Here is a 13,892-nt window from a genome sequence, read left to right on the forward strand (position 1 = left end):
TTTCAGCACGGTTTTTCCTCCCCCCACTCCCTTTTCTTTGGAGCATTCACAACTAGGGGAGGTAGTTAGGGTTTCTGGCAACTGCCTTTTCTAACTTCCTTGTTATGAGAAGTTACAAGATCTGTTAATATTCAAACCATTTCCTATCTTCAATAATTAACAATATTAATCACCTCAAACAAATAATAACAATAATATCAAGTTTGTTTCTTACTGTGGTAAAATAAAATATTTACAGTTTTTTGGGGACATTACATCTCCCCTCCCTAAAATCAAACATCGTCCCAATGTTTTCTGGCCACAAACAACCCTAGATATGCTTCTTTCATGAGCTGTTCATCCTCCCAGGTGGCCTCATCCGGCCCAAAGTGCTGCCATTTCACTTTAACCTGGGTGATAGCTCATTTCCGCAGCATTACTTCTCTCTGATCGAGTATATTCAACAGCTCGACCAAGAATTCTCCTTCCGGCTCGACTTGAAACAAACAATACTTAAGTCAGTTTTTCCTTTAACATCGAAATTAATTGGCCTACCTAAGATACTTTCTTACCTGTATGTCTTGCCAACTGACTATGTGCTTAGGATCATAAACGTATCTTTTTAATACCGACACATGGAAGACATTGTGGACCCGAATATGGCTTGGTAGGGCGAGCTGGTATGCCACTGGCCCAACCCTCGCTAAGATTTGAAATGGTCCACAAAACCGGGGTGCCAGCTTAGTACACCCGCTCCATTGTAACGTACTCCTTTTAGCTCGAATTCTCACATATACATGATCTCCTACTTGGTATTCTCTAAAATTCCTCTTCCGATCGGTGAAATTCTTTTGCCTATCTTGGGCTGCCTTTAAGTTGGATCATACCTTCTTGACCATTTCTTCCATCTCTTTTAACATTTCGGGTCCCAACATCAGCTTGTCCTCTGGTCCCCCCCAACTAGATGGTGTGTGGCATTTTCGTCCGTACAACACTTCAAACGGGCTCATCTGCAAAGAAGTATGATAGCCATTGTTGTAAGCAAATTCGACCAGGTGCAGGTAGTCTTCCCATTTAGATGGTTGCTGCATTACATATGATCTTAGCATATCTTCTACTACCTGATTCACCCGTTCTGTTTGTCCGTCTGTTTGAGGATGATAGGCGGTACTAAAATTTAATTGAGTACCTAACCCTTCAAACATGGTTCTCCAGAAGGCTGATGTAAACTTTACATCACAGTCAGAAATTATAGTTTTTGGTAACCCATGCAGCCTAAAAATGTTTTGCATAAAAATATTGGCAATCTGTACTGCTCTGAAGGTGGACTGTACTGGTATAAAATGGGCTGATTTGCTTAATTTGTCTACCACCACCATGATTGAGTCATTGTTTTTTTTGGATTTGGGTAATCTTGTGATAAAATCCATAGAGATGGTCTCCCACTTCCATTTCGGGATTGGTAGTGGATGTAATAACCCAGCAGGGTGCTGATGTTCTGTTTTAACTTGCTGACATTCCAAGCAACGTGTCAAATATTCTGCTACATCTTTTTTCATGCCAGGCCAATAGTACTCCTTTCAGAGTGCGGTAATTAGCTTTTGGTACCCTGGGTGTCCTGCATAGGGACTTTTATGAAATTCATCTAAAATCAAACTTTTAATATTATTTTGGTTGGGTACATATAGTCTTTTTTTATAACTCAGCATACCTGTGGCATCCATCGCATATCCTTGCTGATATTCATAACTGGTTGAATTTTGAACTTGCTGTCCTATTTGCTGATATTTCTGATCTTGCTCTGCTGCTTTTTTAATCATCTTGTCGAAAGTAGTCTGCCCTTCGCTGTAAGAAATTTCATAGAGACAATGTACCTTTTGACTTAAAGCATCAGCTACCCGGTTCTCTTTCCCCTTCAGATGTTTAATCTCGAAATCGAATCCACTTAGGAAATCTACCCACCAAGCCTGCCTAGCATTTAAAGTAGGCTGATTGAAGTAACTAGTCAAACTGTGATGGTCCGTCATCAACAGAAACTTTTTACCCATCAAATAGTGACGCCACATCTTCAAGGCGTGAATGACGACTGCCAACTCCAAATCGTAAGCGGAATATTTCTGCTCGTGTTCCTTTAATTTCCTAGACTCATAGGCGATTACCTTTCCATCTTGCATTAGTACTCCTCCTACCCCTTCCTTGCTCGCATCTGTGCACACCACATAGTCCTTACCTAGATTTGTTATGCTTAAAATAGGCGCGGTGGTGAGCAGATGCTTAAGCTGCTCAAAACTTTTTGGCATTCTGCGGTCCATTTAAAAAATTTTCCCTTTTTCTGTAGGGAGGTGATAGGATAGGCCACTCTAGAGAATCCTTCCAGAAACTGTCTATAGTATCCTGCTAATCCCATGAAAGATCTTATATCCGCTACATCCTTTGGCACTGGCCACTCCATTATGGTCCTTATCTTCTCGGGATCTACCGTGATTCCATCTTTAGTAATAATATGTCCTAAGTACTGAATTTGTTCCTTAAAGAAATCGCACTTGCTATATTTAGCGTACAATTGATGTTCCCGGAGAGTTTGCAATACTAGTCTGAGGTGTTCCTTGTGTTCCTCAATATTCTGGGAATATATCAGTATATCATCAATAAAAATTAACACAAATTTATCTAAATACTGATGAAATATATTGTTCATTAAACACATAAAGGTCGTGGGGGTGTTGGTTAACCCAAAGGGTAATACTACAAACTCGTAGTGTCCATAGCGAGTCCTAAAGGCAGTTTTAGCTATATCTTCCTCCTTGATCCTGATCTGGTGGTATCCCGATCGTAAATCAATTTTTGAAAATATGGTTGCCCCTTTTACTTGGTCAAAAAGTTCATCTATACGGGGTAAAGGGTACTTGTTTTTAATTGTCAACTTATTCAGCTGACGGTAGTCCATGCACATATGAAGGGTTCCATCCTTCTTTTTGATGAAAAGCACGGGGGCTCCCCAGGGCGACACACTGGGGCGGATGTAATTTTTATCCAGCAGCTCCTGCAATTGCATTTTCAATTCTGTCAGTTCTGGTGTGCTCATACGATAAGGAGCTTGGGACACCGGGGCTGCTCCTGGCACCAGTTCAATAGTGAAATCTATGTCTCTCTTGGGTGGCAGTCCTGGTATTTCCTCAGGGAACACATCTGCAAATTCTTGAACCACTGGAATACTTTCCAGGGTGGCAGTCTTGTCTTTTGAGTTGGCATATCCAACCTGAATAGCATAAACCTGACATCTTTTCTTGATGCACTTTGCCAGTTGAGAGGCGGTTATTGGCCGAATCTGTAATGGTCTCAGGATGCCTTGCATCTCCTGCTTTTCTCCTTGTTCATTCTTATAACAGATAGTTTTTGTTTTACAGTTTATAATGGACCAGCATTTTTCCAACCAGTCCATGCCTATCAACACGTCATACGATCCAAGGGGAAGTATGTTTAGATCTGCCATCAAAGGTTGACCTGCTATTTTCAAAGGACAGTTATTGACCTTGGCCAACACACATCTCTTTGCCCCTGTTGCCAGCTGTACTAGCCAAGGGTTTTTAAACTTGACAGTCTGTAATTTACATTGTTCCACAATCTTAGGACTAACATAACTTAATGTAGCTCTAGGATCAATTAAAACAGATACAGTATGATCAAAGATCTTACCTTCAAACTCCACCATAGTCGGCTAGTATTCTGCCTGATGATCTTCAAGAGCAGCATTAATTTTCGGAATACTCCGGGCTACATCACCTACCATAGATGCTTCGTGGATCTGTGAAATCTGTTCAGTGCCTTTCCGGTTAGGACAGTTTTAACGTAATGTGGCCCTCCACATCCCCAACATTGTACTGGAGGTCTCGCTGTCCCTTCGTTTTCAATTTTACCAGATTGCTCATTGGATCTGGGTTCATGGGGTGGCCTAAATTTGGACTGGTTTTTATGCAGATTTCTGTTGATTTGTCCTTTGGGAAATCCTTTGTTGATACTGCCACAATTTCCCTTATTGCCCATAGAAACCTTATTACCTTTCTTGTCAGCCCATTTCTTTCCCATAATTTCTCCCTTCTGCTTGCTTTGCTGATAGCATATCCTGGCCTTTCGTATAACCTCATCCATCGTTTTTGGGTTATCAAATTCAATTCTCTCTCTCATAGACAAGGGTAAACTACTGACTGTTAGGTTCCTATACCAATAGGTGTCATATTTCATGATTGACTGTGGAAATGCCAAAAATGATCATCCTTTCCATGCTGCAAAGGGTCCATATTTCCAATAAAAAACAGAAAAATTTAAAAAAAAAATGTAAAGAGGGTATGCCCTAAAAGAAAAATCAAAGGGCAGGAAAAATGAATTGGTCAAAAGAGAAAGAAAATGAACCCCAAAGAAAAACCAAGAAAGTGGCTAGTCAAAATGTCACTACTGTACTACTTTTTGCAAAGAAGTTCTGAATGTGCAATCACTGACTTCTGTCACACTTGATGGATGGCCCAACAGCTCAATCTTGGCCAGTCCATGTTTAAATTTCTTGTTTTAGCGTTAGGGAATAAGGTCTATTCAAACAGTTCAATCTTGACAGATCACTAGCTAGGTAGAGAAACAAGGGTGCTCAACAGTTGAATCTGAGCTCCTGGAAGAGATAATGGCAAACTTAAAGAACAAGGCAGTCAAAAGAAAAAGAAAGAAAGGGTTTGCTAGTTCAAATGCACCCAAGCAAAGATGAAGAAAAAATGTTAGGTGTAGCAGAATGGGTAGGTAATTCTGGTGTTGCAGAAGCAGGTTGGTGATCAATTTTAAATGTGATCTATCTCATGAGTATCACAAACATCATGGCAAAGTGGCTACAACGGGTGAAGCATGACTAATTTCCCCTCTCATTTCTCCAAGAACACTTACTAACATCCCTTCAAGGACACTGGGATCTGCCCAGTGGCCCTAACTCATTTCATTTTATGAGAAATACTAAGTGAAACTTTGTGTTTACTTGGTAAAAACAAGCCATATTTCTTGTGTAAAAAGATTTTTCCATTTCCCTTACATTCCCCTAAAAACCTAAGTTGCTACCTTCTGAACTTAGCATTCTCCTATCATTTGGCATATTAACATGCTAACTTTATTATATAACTCCTAAATAAAGTTTTCTTGTCTCTACTATATATAAATAGCATAAAAACCCTAAAACATTATAAATATCCCGCCCTGGCCTAATATGGCCATATTTTAAATTTTCTCGGGAGTCATTGGTCCACTTGGGGCCAATAGCAACCCACCACGTGTTCCACCGGGATTTGTTTGACCCTTAGTTTAACAAATAACCATAGCTCGCCGCGCAGTAGCAATGGGATTTAATTAACGTTCAGTTAATTAAATAACCATAACCGCATACCCCGATAACCAAAGTTTTATAACCCCGCAAAAAACATTATAAAATGTTGAAATATTACGGCGGGTCCCCCTGTTATAAACCTCTGTCATCTACATCACCCGTCAACCGTCGGATCTAACGCCACAGATCTAACGGCTGTCGGCGATATCAGAACCCCCCATGTGCCGAACATTAGCATCCAGGGAATGGGTGGTATTTCAGCCGTACTCGAGACATGCGTCGGCTGCCCGACGTGATTAGAGCCCCCCCCTCCAAAACCACCATGGCCCAATGGCGGTGTGGGGAATACCGCTTACCGCCCCACTGCCTCCTCGCTGACGTCATACCCATGTCATCAGCTAACGTTGCATCCACGTCGCCCGCCACCACTCCGTATCAATGCCATGTCACTTGATGACATCACCACCTCACCTCTGTGTCACCCGCCACATCATCCGACACGTCATCCTCCGTACCCCACTACACAACAAATTTACGTCATGCTGACGTCATCTAACAGAAACGCACCAAAGCCCACCAAAGTCAAATTTTTTGTTAAAAAGCCACAAAAGCATCGTTTTCACTCATTTGTGTTTGTCTCCTCTGCGCGTCCTCTACATGTTCTTTTACGTCCAAGGTAGCATTTTAACAGCACGGTCCGCCACCCAGCAAATTTACTCCATAGCTCGACCCCTCAGCTCGACTCGCCACCTGCTAATCGCTCATTTCACCGTTAAAACAGGTATTTACATGAATTTTGCTCCCAAACCTGTTTTTCTTTGGTTTTCTCTAAAAAATTGCCCGAAGAACCCAAATTTGAAGAAAAACGCCATGCTGTCTTCAGAAATATACACCGTAACCTCTGTTTTGCCCAATTTTAACCAAATATCCGTCAAACTCCATCTCCCTCTGCAAAAATTCGCCCACTGAGTCAGACCCGAGGTCACATTAAATTTGCATTTGCTAAATGAAAAAGCCCTGAACTATTTGTGTCTATTTTGTCACTGGAAAAACTCTGTGAACTACGTTTTCCTACAATGTGTATCCAGTGAATTAATTCTGAGATCGAATTCGGTCTGTGTTTCCCGGGAAAAATCCACAGAGCTATTATTTTGCCTATTTCACTTACACAGACCCAAAAATTCCAATTTCAAAAGCCACAGAATTAAGCTATGGAAGCTCCAGTGGCCTTAAATGTTACTCCTCTCAATGCACCCCACAAGGAACTGGAATTGCTACCTTTGGCCGATCGGGATTATCTAATCCAAGACTTGGTTGGTGACAAAAACCACCTGCAGACATTCTGTGAACTCAGGAATAGTTATCTAAATAATAACGATTTCTATGGGATATGAGAATCAAATCTACCCATATACTTCCTCCCCTCTGTCAATGTCTTCTCTGAGATAATTCACCTCTGCTGTGAAAACTATGAACCAACCCAAAGAGTAGTCAAAACTCCATCTGGGACCATCCTCTTTCATATAACTCCTGACTCCATAAATCAAATGCTAAATTTCAAACCGACTTAGCTTCTGTTTCCTCTTACTATTAAATTCTTGCTTGATGAAGGTCCCAAACTCTCCAGCTCAGAGATAACCCGAATTGCCCAAGTATTTATGAGAGCAGATCGCCAGCCTACAGAGCCACCTCCTTTTAACTATGTATGTTTCAATGAAGTGGGTAGATTACTTGTTGACATGATATCTTATATTCTGGGGTTCAAGACAAGTGAACATATTGATGAAACTATATTGGTCTTACTGTCCATATTTACCCCAAGGCAGCCCCCTGCTGTCAAATACAATTATGCCAAATTCATAGCCAACAAGATACATGACCAACTCTTGAATCTAGATAGGGAGGGAGTCTTCAAGTATTCATCCTACATCTATCATCTGTTCCTGTATTATCAGACAGACTCTTTCCGATTTCCCATCAGAAAATTGGACTCTAAAGGAGAAAAGAGGTCTGTAATTTTTTGGACCTCAGTTTTCATGAAGTCTGCAACTCTCCCTACTCTTACTGTGAGTTTATTGACATGTTTGTCTATCCAGTCTCTTCTCTCCTAAAGGGAGCTCCTCCTACCAGACTGTCTTATGATATGCAGAAAATATTGCAACTCTCCAAAAGCTACAAAATAGGTGACTGGTACTTCTACCAGAATCACACTGTCATCAGGATATATGGCTGTGAGTTGTGCCCCTACAGGCTGCCAAAATATGTGCCAATGAGACTGTTTGCCTTGGAATATTTCAGGCAATTTATCAATTCCGATTTGACTCATTTCCATAGCACCAAGAAAAAAGCTCAGTTGAAATTGAGAGACCAACTAGGCCCCTATGTCATGAACAAAAAGGAAGGATGGCAAGAGGCTGATCAGATATTGGGTGAAAAACTCAGATTAAAAAGGAGCTTTTGGTGGGTACCCTATGACCCAAATGGCTTTATCAATGCAAGAAAAATAAAATATAGGCTGTCAGCCTATGAACATTGCAAAATCCCAGAAATAGAACAATTTTCCAACCAAGATGAATGGGTAGAAGGCACATTAATTGAACAGTTCACTGAGGAAGAAAAAATGGAGCAAACTATGAAAAATCTAGAAAAGACTCTTGACTTAGATTCTTTTGGGCAGGTGTCATTCAAACTGCTACCGCAGATCGGAGAAGGCACATCAACTATTGCAACTTCACAAGCTGCCCAAGAAGCGACTACACCAGCAGCAGGGACATCAAAAGGCAAGGAGGTAGTAGATACAGAGCAAGAAACAATGACAGACCAGCCAACTACCTCAAAGGAACAGGGTCAAGGGCAAGCCCCTTCACTACAGACAGAGGCACCACAGGTACCAGCATTACAGACTCCTCTCAATGAGGAAAGAAGCAAGAAACGGGACAGAGAAGAAACCACACCTGCAAGTGGGTCAACAGAGCAGCCAGAGGCCAAAAGGCAAAGAGTAGATCCTCAACCTGAGGAGGAAATTAGTGAAGAAATCACAGGGAGTCCAAGGAAAGAGAGGGAAACCAGCCAACAGACATCCAACAGCTTTCACAGGCAAGAAATGGATAGGCAACATGATATGGAGGTGTCCTCCTCAAGGCGGCAAAGTAAGCAACAATCTGGTGTTAAAGGAACATTCATGGAAATTAAAGCCCAAAATGAATTATTGAGAATACAAATTTATGATCAATTTCTCAAAACAAACCCTCCAAACAGCAAAGACTAATGGCAACTTATGACATTAAAGAGGAAAAAATGATATTAAGTGATTTCAAGACTAAAGTTCAGCAACCACAGATAGCTGCGGACTACATAAAGACAAATCTAGAAGTTCTCGCCAAAGATATACACCCAATGGACCAAACTGAGCTGCACAAGCAAACAGGCGAAATGGTCTATGCTACATTGGCAGACAAGGCAATGCTGGCCCACCAATTGAAGGAGTCATTAAGCAATACATCTGCCCAATTGGATTTGGAAAGAATATCTTCCTTGGCTAAAGACAACAGAATAAAGACCTTGGAGGAAATTATTATTGAGCTAGGGCATGATCCTAAGGATGCCAAGGGCATCAAAGCCCTTATAAAGAAAAAGGAAGAAGATACTGCTGCACTTAGAAAGCAATTAAAACTGCTTGCAACCATGCACCCACAAACCACAAAAGTTGCATAGCAGAAAGAAGAGGAGGACATGGTGAGTTTGCTAATGAGGATGAATGAAAGGCTGGCAGAAACAGAGAAAGCATTAGAGGAGGCACTACAAGGAAAACAAGGAGAGTTGGCATCTCAGCCAGCTCAAATAGCCCCAATTCTTACAACTGCTCCTCCTACAGTCACCACAGTAGTCCCTCCTACTGATCAGGCATCAACAACAGCTACCTCAACTACAGCAACAGTTACAGCAACAACTACAGTAGTACCAGATACCAGCCTGACCATGGAAGATAGGATGAAGGAAATAAAGGCTTTAGAACTCCAAATGGCAGAAATAAAGGAAGCCAAAGAAAAACTGGCCAAGATAGAGGTGAATTCTGATAAATAAAAAAAAACTGTGGCTGAGAAAACAAGAGAAGTGAAGGCCCTGGAAAGTAAAGTAAAATCCTTGGAGAAGGACCTTACTCTTCACAAAACTCTGGCAGAAATCAAAACAATTTTGTGGACTAAAATTGGCTAGTCCATCACTGATCAATGGATTTCAATACAGACTATTCATGACCAGATTGAATTGATAGACATAGCTCAGTTTGAGACTCAAAAAGCCAGAGCATTATTGGCAAACAAGCCCGAATAGGCCAATAAACTAATTCATTTTTTGAATACTCATACCAGAGAGCAGCTAGTAGCTCTAGATATTCAGGACAGAACAGGTACAATTTTGACAGTGAAAAAGGTGCTGACCATGAGGAATTTCATACAAAATTCAGAAAGAAAGTGCCAAGAAATGAAGACAGAAATAAATGCTTTCAGAGAAAAGTTTGCAATGTTGCGGAGCAAAGGGTTACCCAGCTTATTGACCAACAGTTGGAGACTATTAACACATGAACAGTATGCTAACAGGGTTAATACCTATGTTACCAATCAAATTACAGCATCATCAGGCAGCTCAGAAGACACAGTACCTCCCTCTGGATAGAGTTTATATGACAAATTAGAAAATTTGTTCTATATTGAACATGAAATAAATCATCTTTTTGAAGTCCAGCCCAATTACTACAGGTATACTGAAGCTGATGAAACATTAATAAAACTACAAAGACACCAATTGCCAACAGACCAATGGTGGCAGGGCATGTTGGAGATTTTTCGAAGGTAGTGTTGACACTAATTCTTTTTTGTTTGCCTACATTTAATCAAATTTAATGCATGGGCCACCTGTCAGAAAATGAAAACAACAAGTGGAGGAAATCAGGTTGGGACTGCAGCTCATTAATGCAAGACCACACATAGATAAAGGACCGGGACAGCAACGCAGGAACACAGAATAAAGAGACAGCTACCAGCCGACTGGCTGAGTCAAAAAGTTAAAGATATCAGACCACCTAAGGCAGCCAACACAACACAAGTTACTCCTGCATTCATTGCACTCTGTTTCCAATGCCATTTACTACCTTTAAAGAAGTAGATGGATGAAGTTAATGCGTGATATTTTTTCTATGAGATATTTTGTAACTCTTTTTTATAAATACCTCCTCAAGAGATGTATTCTTGTTGGCTGGTGAATATCATTCTGGACCCGCGCTGTAATTTTGAGAAACTTTCTGAATAAAGATTGCTGGAATGCTTTGCTGGTGAATTTTCTGGTTGTGGAATCAATGGCAGAAGAATACGTTGCAGAATTCTCGTGTTACTTCATGGATCAATAAGTCTTTTTACCTTTGTTTTACTGTTCCTATGTTATTTATCATCTATAAACAATGTAAACTTTGAAACGGGAACTATAAACTCAAAACGAGAACTCTGGCCCAAAAACCCCAAAAAAACCACAAAAACAGTGCTCAAAACGAAAAGTGTGTATACTGGAACGATGTTTTTTTTTTTTTAGGTGTCAATTTTGCGGTTGTTTTAAAAATGGCAGCGACTACGAAATTTTCTACGAAATTTTCCTGCAAAATATAGCTTCAGAAAAAAAGTGTTGATACTGGAATAATGATTTTTTTTTTAGGGGTCAATTTTCATACTTTTTAAACAATGCTAATAAAACCAATTTTTTATGTCTCAAACAAAGTTAACTTTTAAGGAAAAACACATTAATGTTTCTGGTAGAATATCATTTTTCTTTCTTAAGTATAAATTTAACATGTTTTCAACCACAAAACTAAAAAAACATGACATTATGAACAAATTATTTCACTGAATGAATTCAAAAGTCTTTATTTGTACACTGAATAAAAGAGACATTATATCTCTAATTTTATATTGCATTGTAGATATTTAAACAATAAGATTTATCATACTTAAGACATAATCCAACAACATAAAAATGCTTCATAACTTCTCATTTAACAAAATATGGAAAACATCCATTTTATTTGAAGATACGATGCATACATCAGTTATATAAACTGTCTTAAACAATTATTCAAAATCACTCATATTTTCTTGCACACCATCAGAATTCACATCTTCAGATGAGTGACTGGATGCTGACGAAGATGTTCCATATTCTTCTCTGTCATCAACTAGTGCCCCATCTGAGTCCACATGCATGCCCAAGATTCCAGGTTTCAAAAGTCTTCTAGATCTACGACTGGTTTCAGCAGAGTCCCATGTCAACACTGTTCCTTCTGGTAACAACCTTTTCAGAATCTCTGTCGTCTTGAAGCGAAGAGTTCCTCTCTTTGTTAAATTGAAGTCATAAGCAAGTATGTCAACATCCTTCAATTGTAATATGTCTGTGCGGCAGCGATTTATATTTGTACCCTTTCTTTTTCTTTTTCCACCATTTTTTTTGTCAACTACCATCTCTGGCTTATACACACCATTGAATGGGTGTGTATTTGTGGCATACCAATGTACTTCAACACCTGTAACATCCTCATTTTCTGTAAAGACCTTTAAAACTTTAGCAACCCAAAATGGATATCCATTAGGATCTCCATCTGCTAGCACTGCAATCATGCAACCCTCCTTAATATCCTGTACTGAACCCCTATAAAGGTCTTCCATGGCTTCACGTTGTGCACGAGATCTTCTGGAACCTATATACATCTCTCTTTCCTCTGCCTGTGAAGAATTAATAATACCCTGAGATTGTTGTTGTTCAACAATGTTTACTTCCTCATGTTCATTCGACACATTTAGTGGCCAAATAAATGGATTTTTCAAAGGTATATCTTCATTTATTGTTGTCGAAATGAGATCACTTTGATTATTGAAAAACGACTCCCACCAAACTGAATCAGCAATGTCAAAGTACTCATATGTATATCTAATACATTTTTTAATTTCTTCCAGGCAATCAGAATAATTTATAGCCCTGTTCTGTCTACGTGCATTCTGAACTTCACCAACTGATTGTAATGACAATATTTTTGATGCAAATATTGGATGATCTGGAATGAACTTCAAAAATTGCAATCCTGATGACGGTGCCCACTCTGTAGTAGTTGAATACTTCTTGCCCCATATTAGTGTTTTCCCATCAATTTTTTTGATACGAAATTGATGTTGGAAGCTAATGTCATTAAGTTGTTCAATGCATTTCCCCTCACCATATGATCCCAGAATAAACCTTCGCATGTCAACAGTTTCTTCCAACACTTTAAAAGCAGGCTCTGGCATGTATGATTTCTTAATACATTGAATTAGTGATGGCAAGCTCCCAACTTCCTTCCTCCTCAATGTGACTGAAAAACGACTGAACATCTGATCAATATGGTCATGAGTGTGCCCAACAAGAAGGAAACCAACCTTTACCTTTTGAAAAATTCTCAATTCAACAAGCATGTTCAGATACCCAAAAACAATCTGATTTTTGTTTTCACGGCAAGTGTTGTCCAATTGTAGATACAAAACTTCAGGAAGATTACCAGACCAATGAGAAATGACATCATGAATTATGGTTATGGTCAGATTTGCATCATTATGAATATTTGGAGCTGTGAAGTACACCCTTGGCAACATTTTCCCATTGAAGACCATACAACCGACCAAGTGAAACTGAATAAAATTTTCCTCTTGTAGATTTTTGGGTGTGCGAACAAAATGTGGTAAAAGTGTTTTCTTCTGGTCCATACCATCAATTATCAAACCCAAATATTTATTTGGATTATCATAACACTTCTTTCGATGCTTGTACAACTTCTTCCTTTCATTTGTTTGTTGTTCGCGATGCTCCTGAAGTTCTTTGACAATTAAATCTATACAACATAAAAGAAATTCATTAAGAAATATGTTTTCATAGTTGATGACTATACAATTTTAAAAGTAAAAGTTATGAACACTTACCTCTTTCTGAGCCTTCACATTTGTCCCTTTTTGATTTAAGAGAAGCACATGTACTGCAAATCCCCATCCTTGTCTTCTTAGGAATACGAACATTATTGAATTCTTTCTTCCATAGCTTCACAAAATATTGATATGTAATAAAGTGGCCCTGTCCCTCAGCACTTTCTGCATATTCTTTGTATAAGTTGTAGATTTCTCGTCTTGAAAAATTATCTGGAATATGTATTGTCTCTCTATTTGGCATACACTCTCCATGCTTTGAAAAGAAATCTTTCATCCATGACATTGCAGTATTTGATAATGGCCCAAACTGTCTTTTATAACGTACTTCTGAATAAAATGTGGGATCCTTTTCCAAATTTTCTTGAATTCTCGAGAGACGAAAATTCCCAAGTGAATGAAACATTTTGAAAGCTTTTCTACACAATAAAAAATTCCTAATATGATAATCATAACCTGACAATGTAGATTGCATGCAGCCAACTAAATATGAGTTTTGCATGCTTTTATTCATTGACAAATATCTCTTCCTGCTTTCTAATGCAAATGTGAAATCCATACGTTTCAAG

This window comes from Pinus tabuliformis, chromosome 2_1, assembly GCF_031772625.1.
Source record: "Pinus tabuliformis cultivar Carrire ecotype Pingquan chromosome 2_1, CPIR1, whole genome shotgun sequence".
Classification (NCBI taxonomy): domain Eukaryota; kingdom Viridiplantae; phylum Streptophyta; class Pinopsida; order Pinales; family Pinaceae; genus Pinus; species Pinus tabuliformis.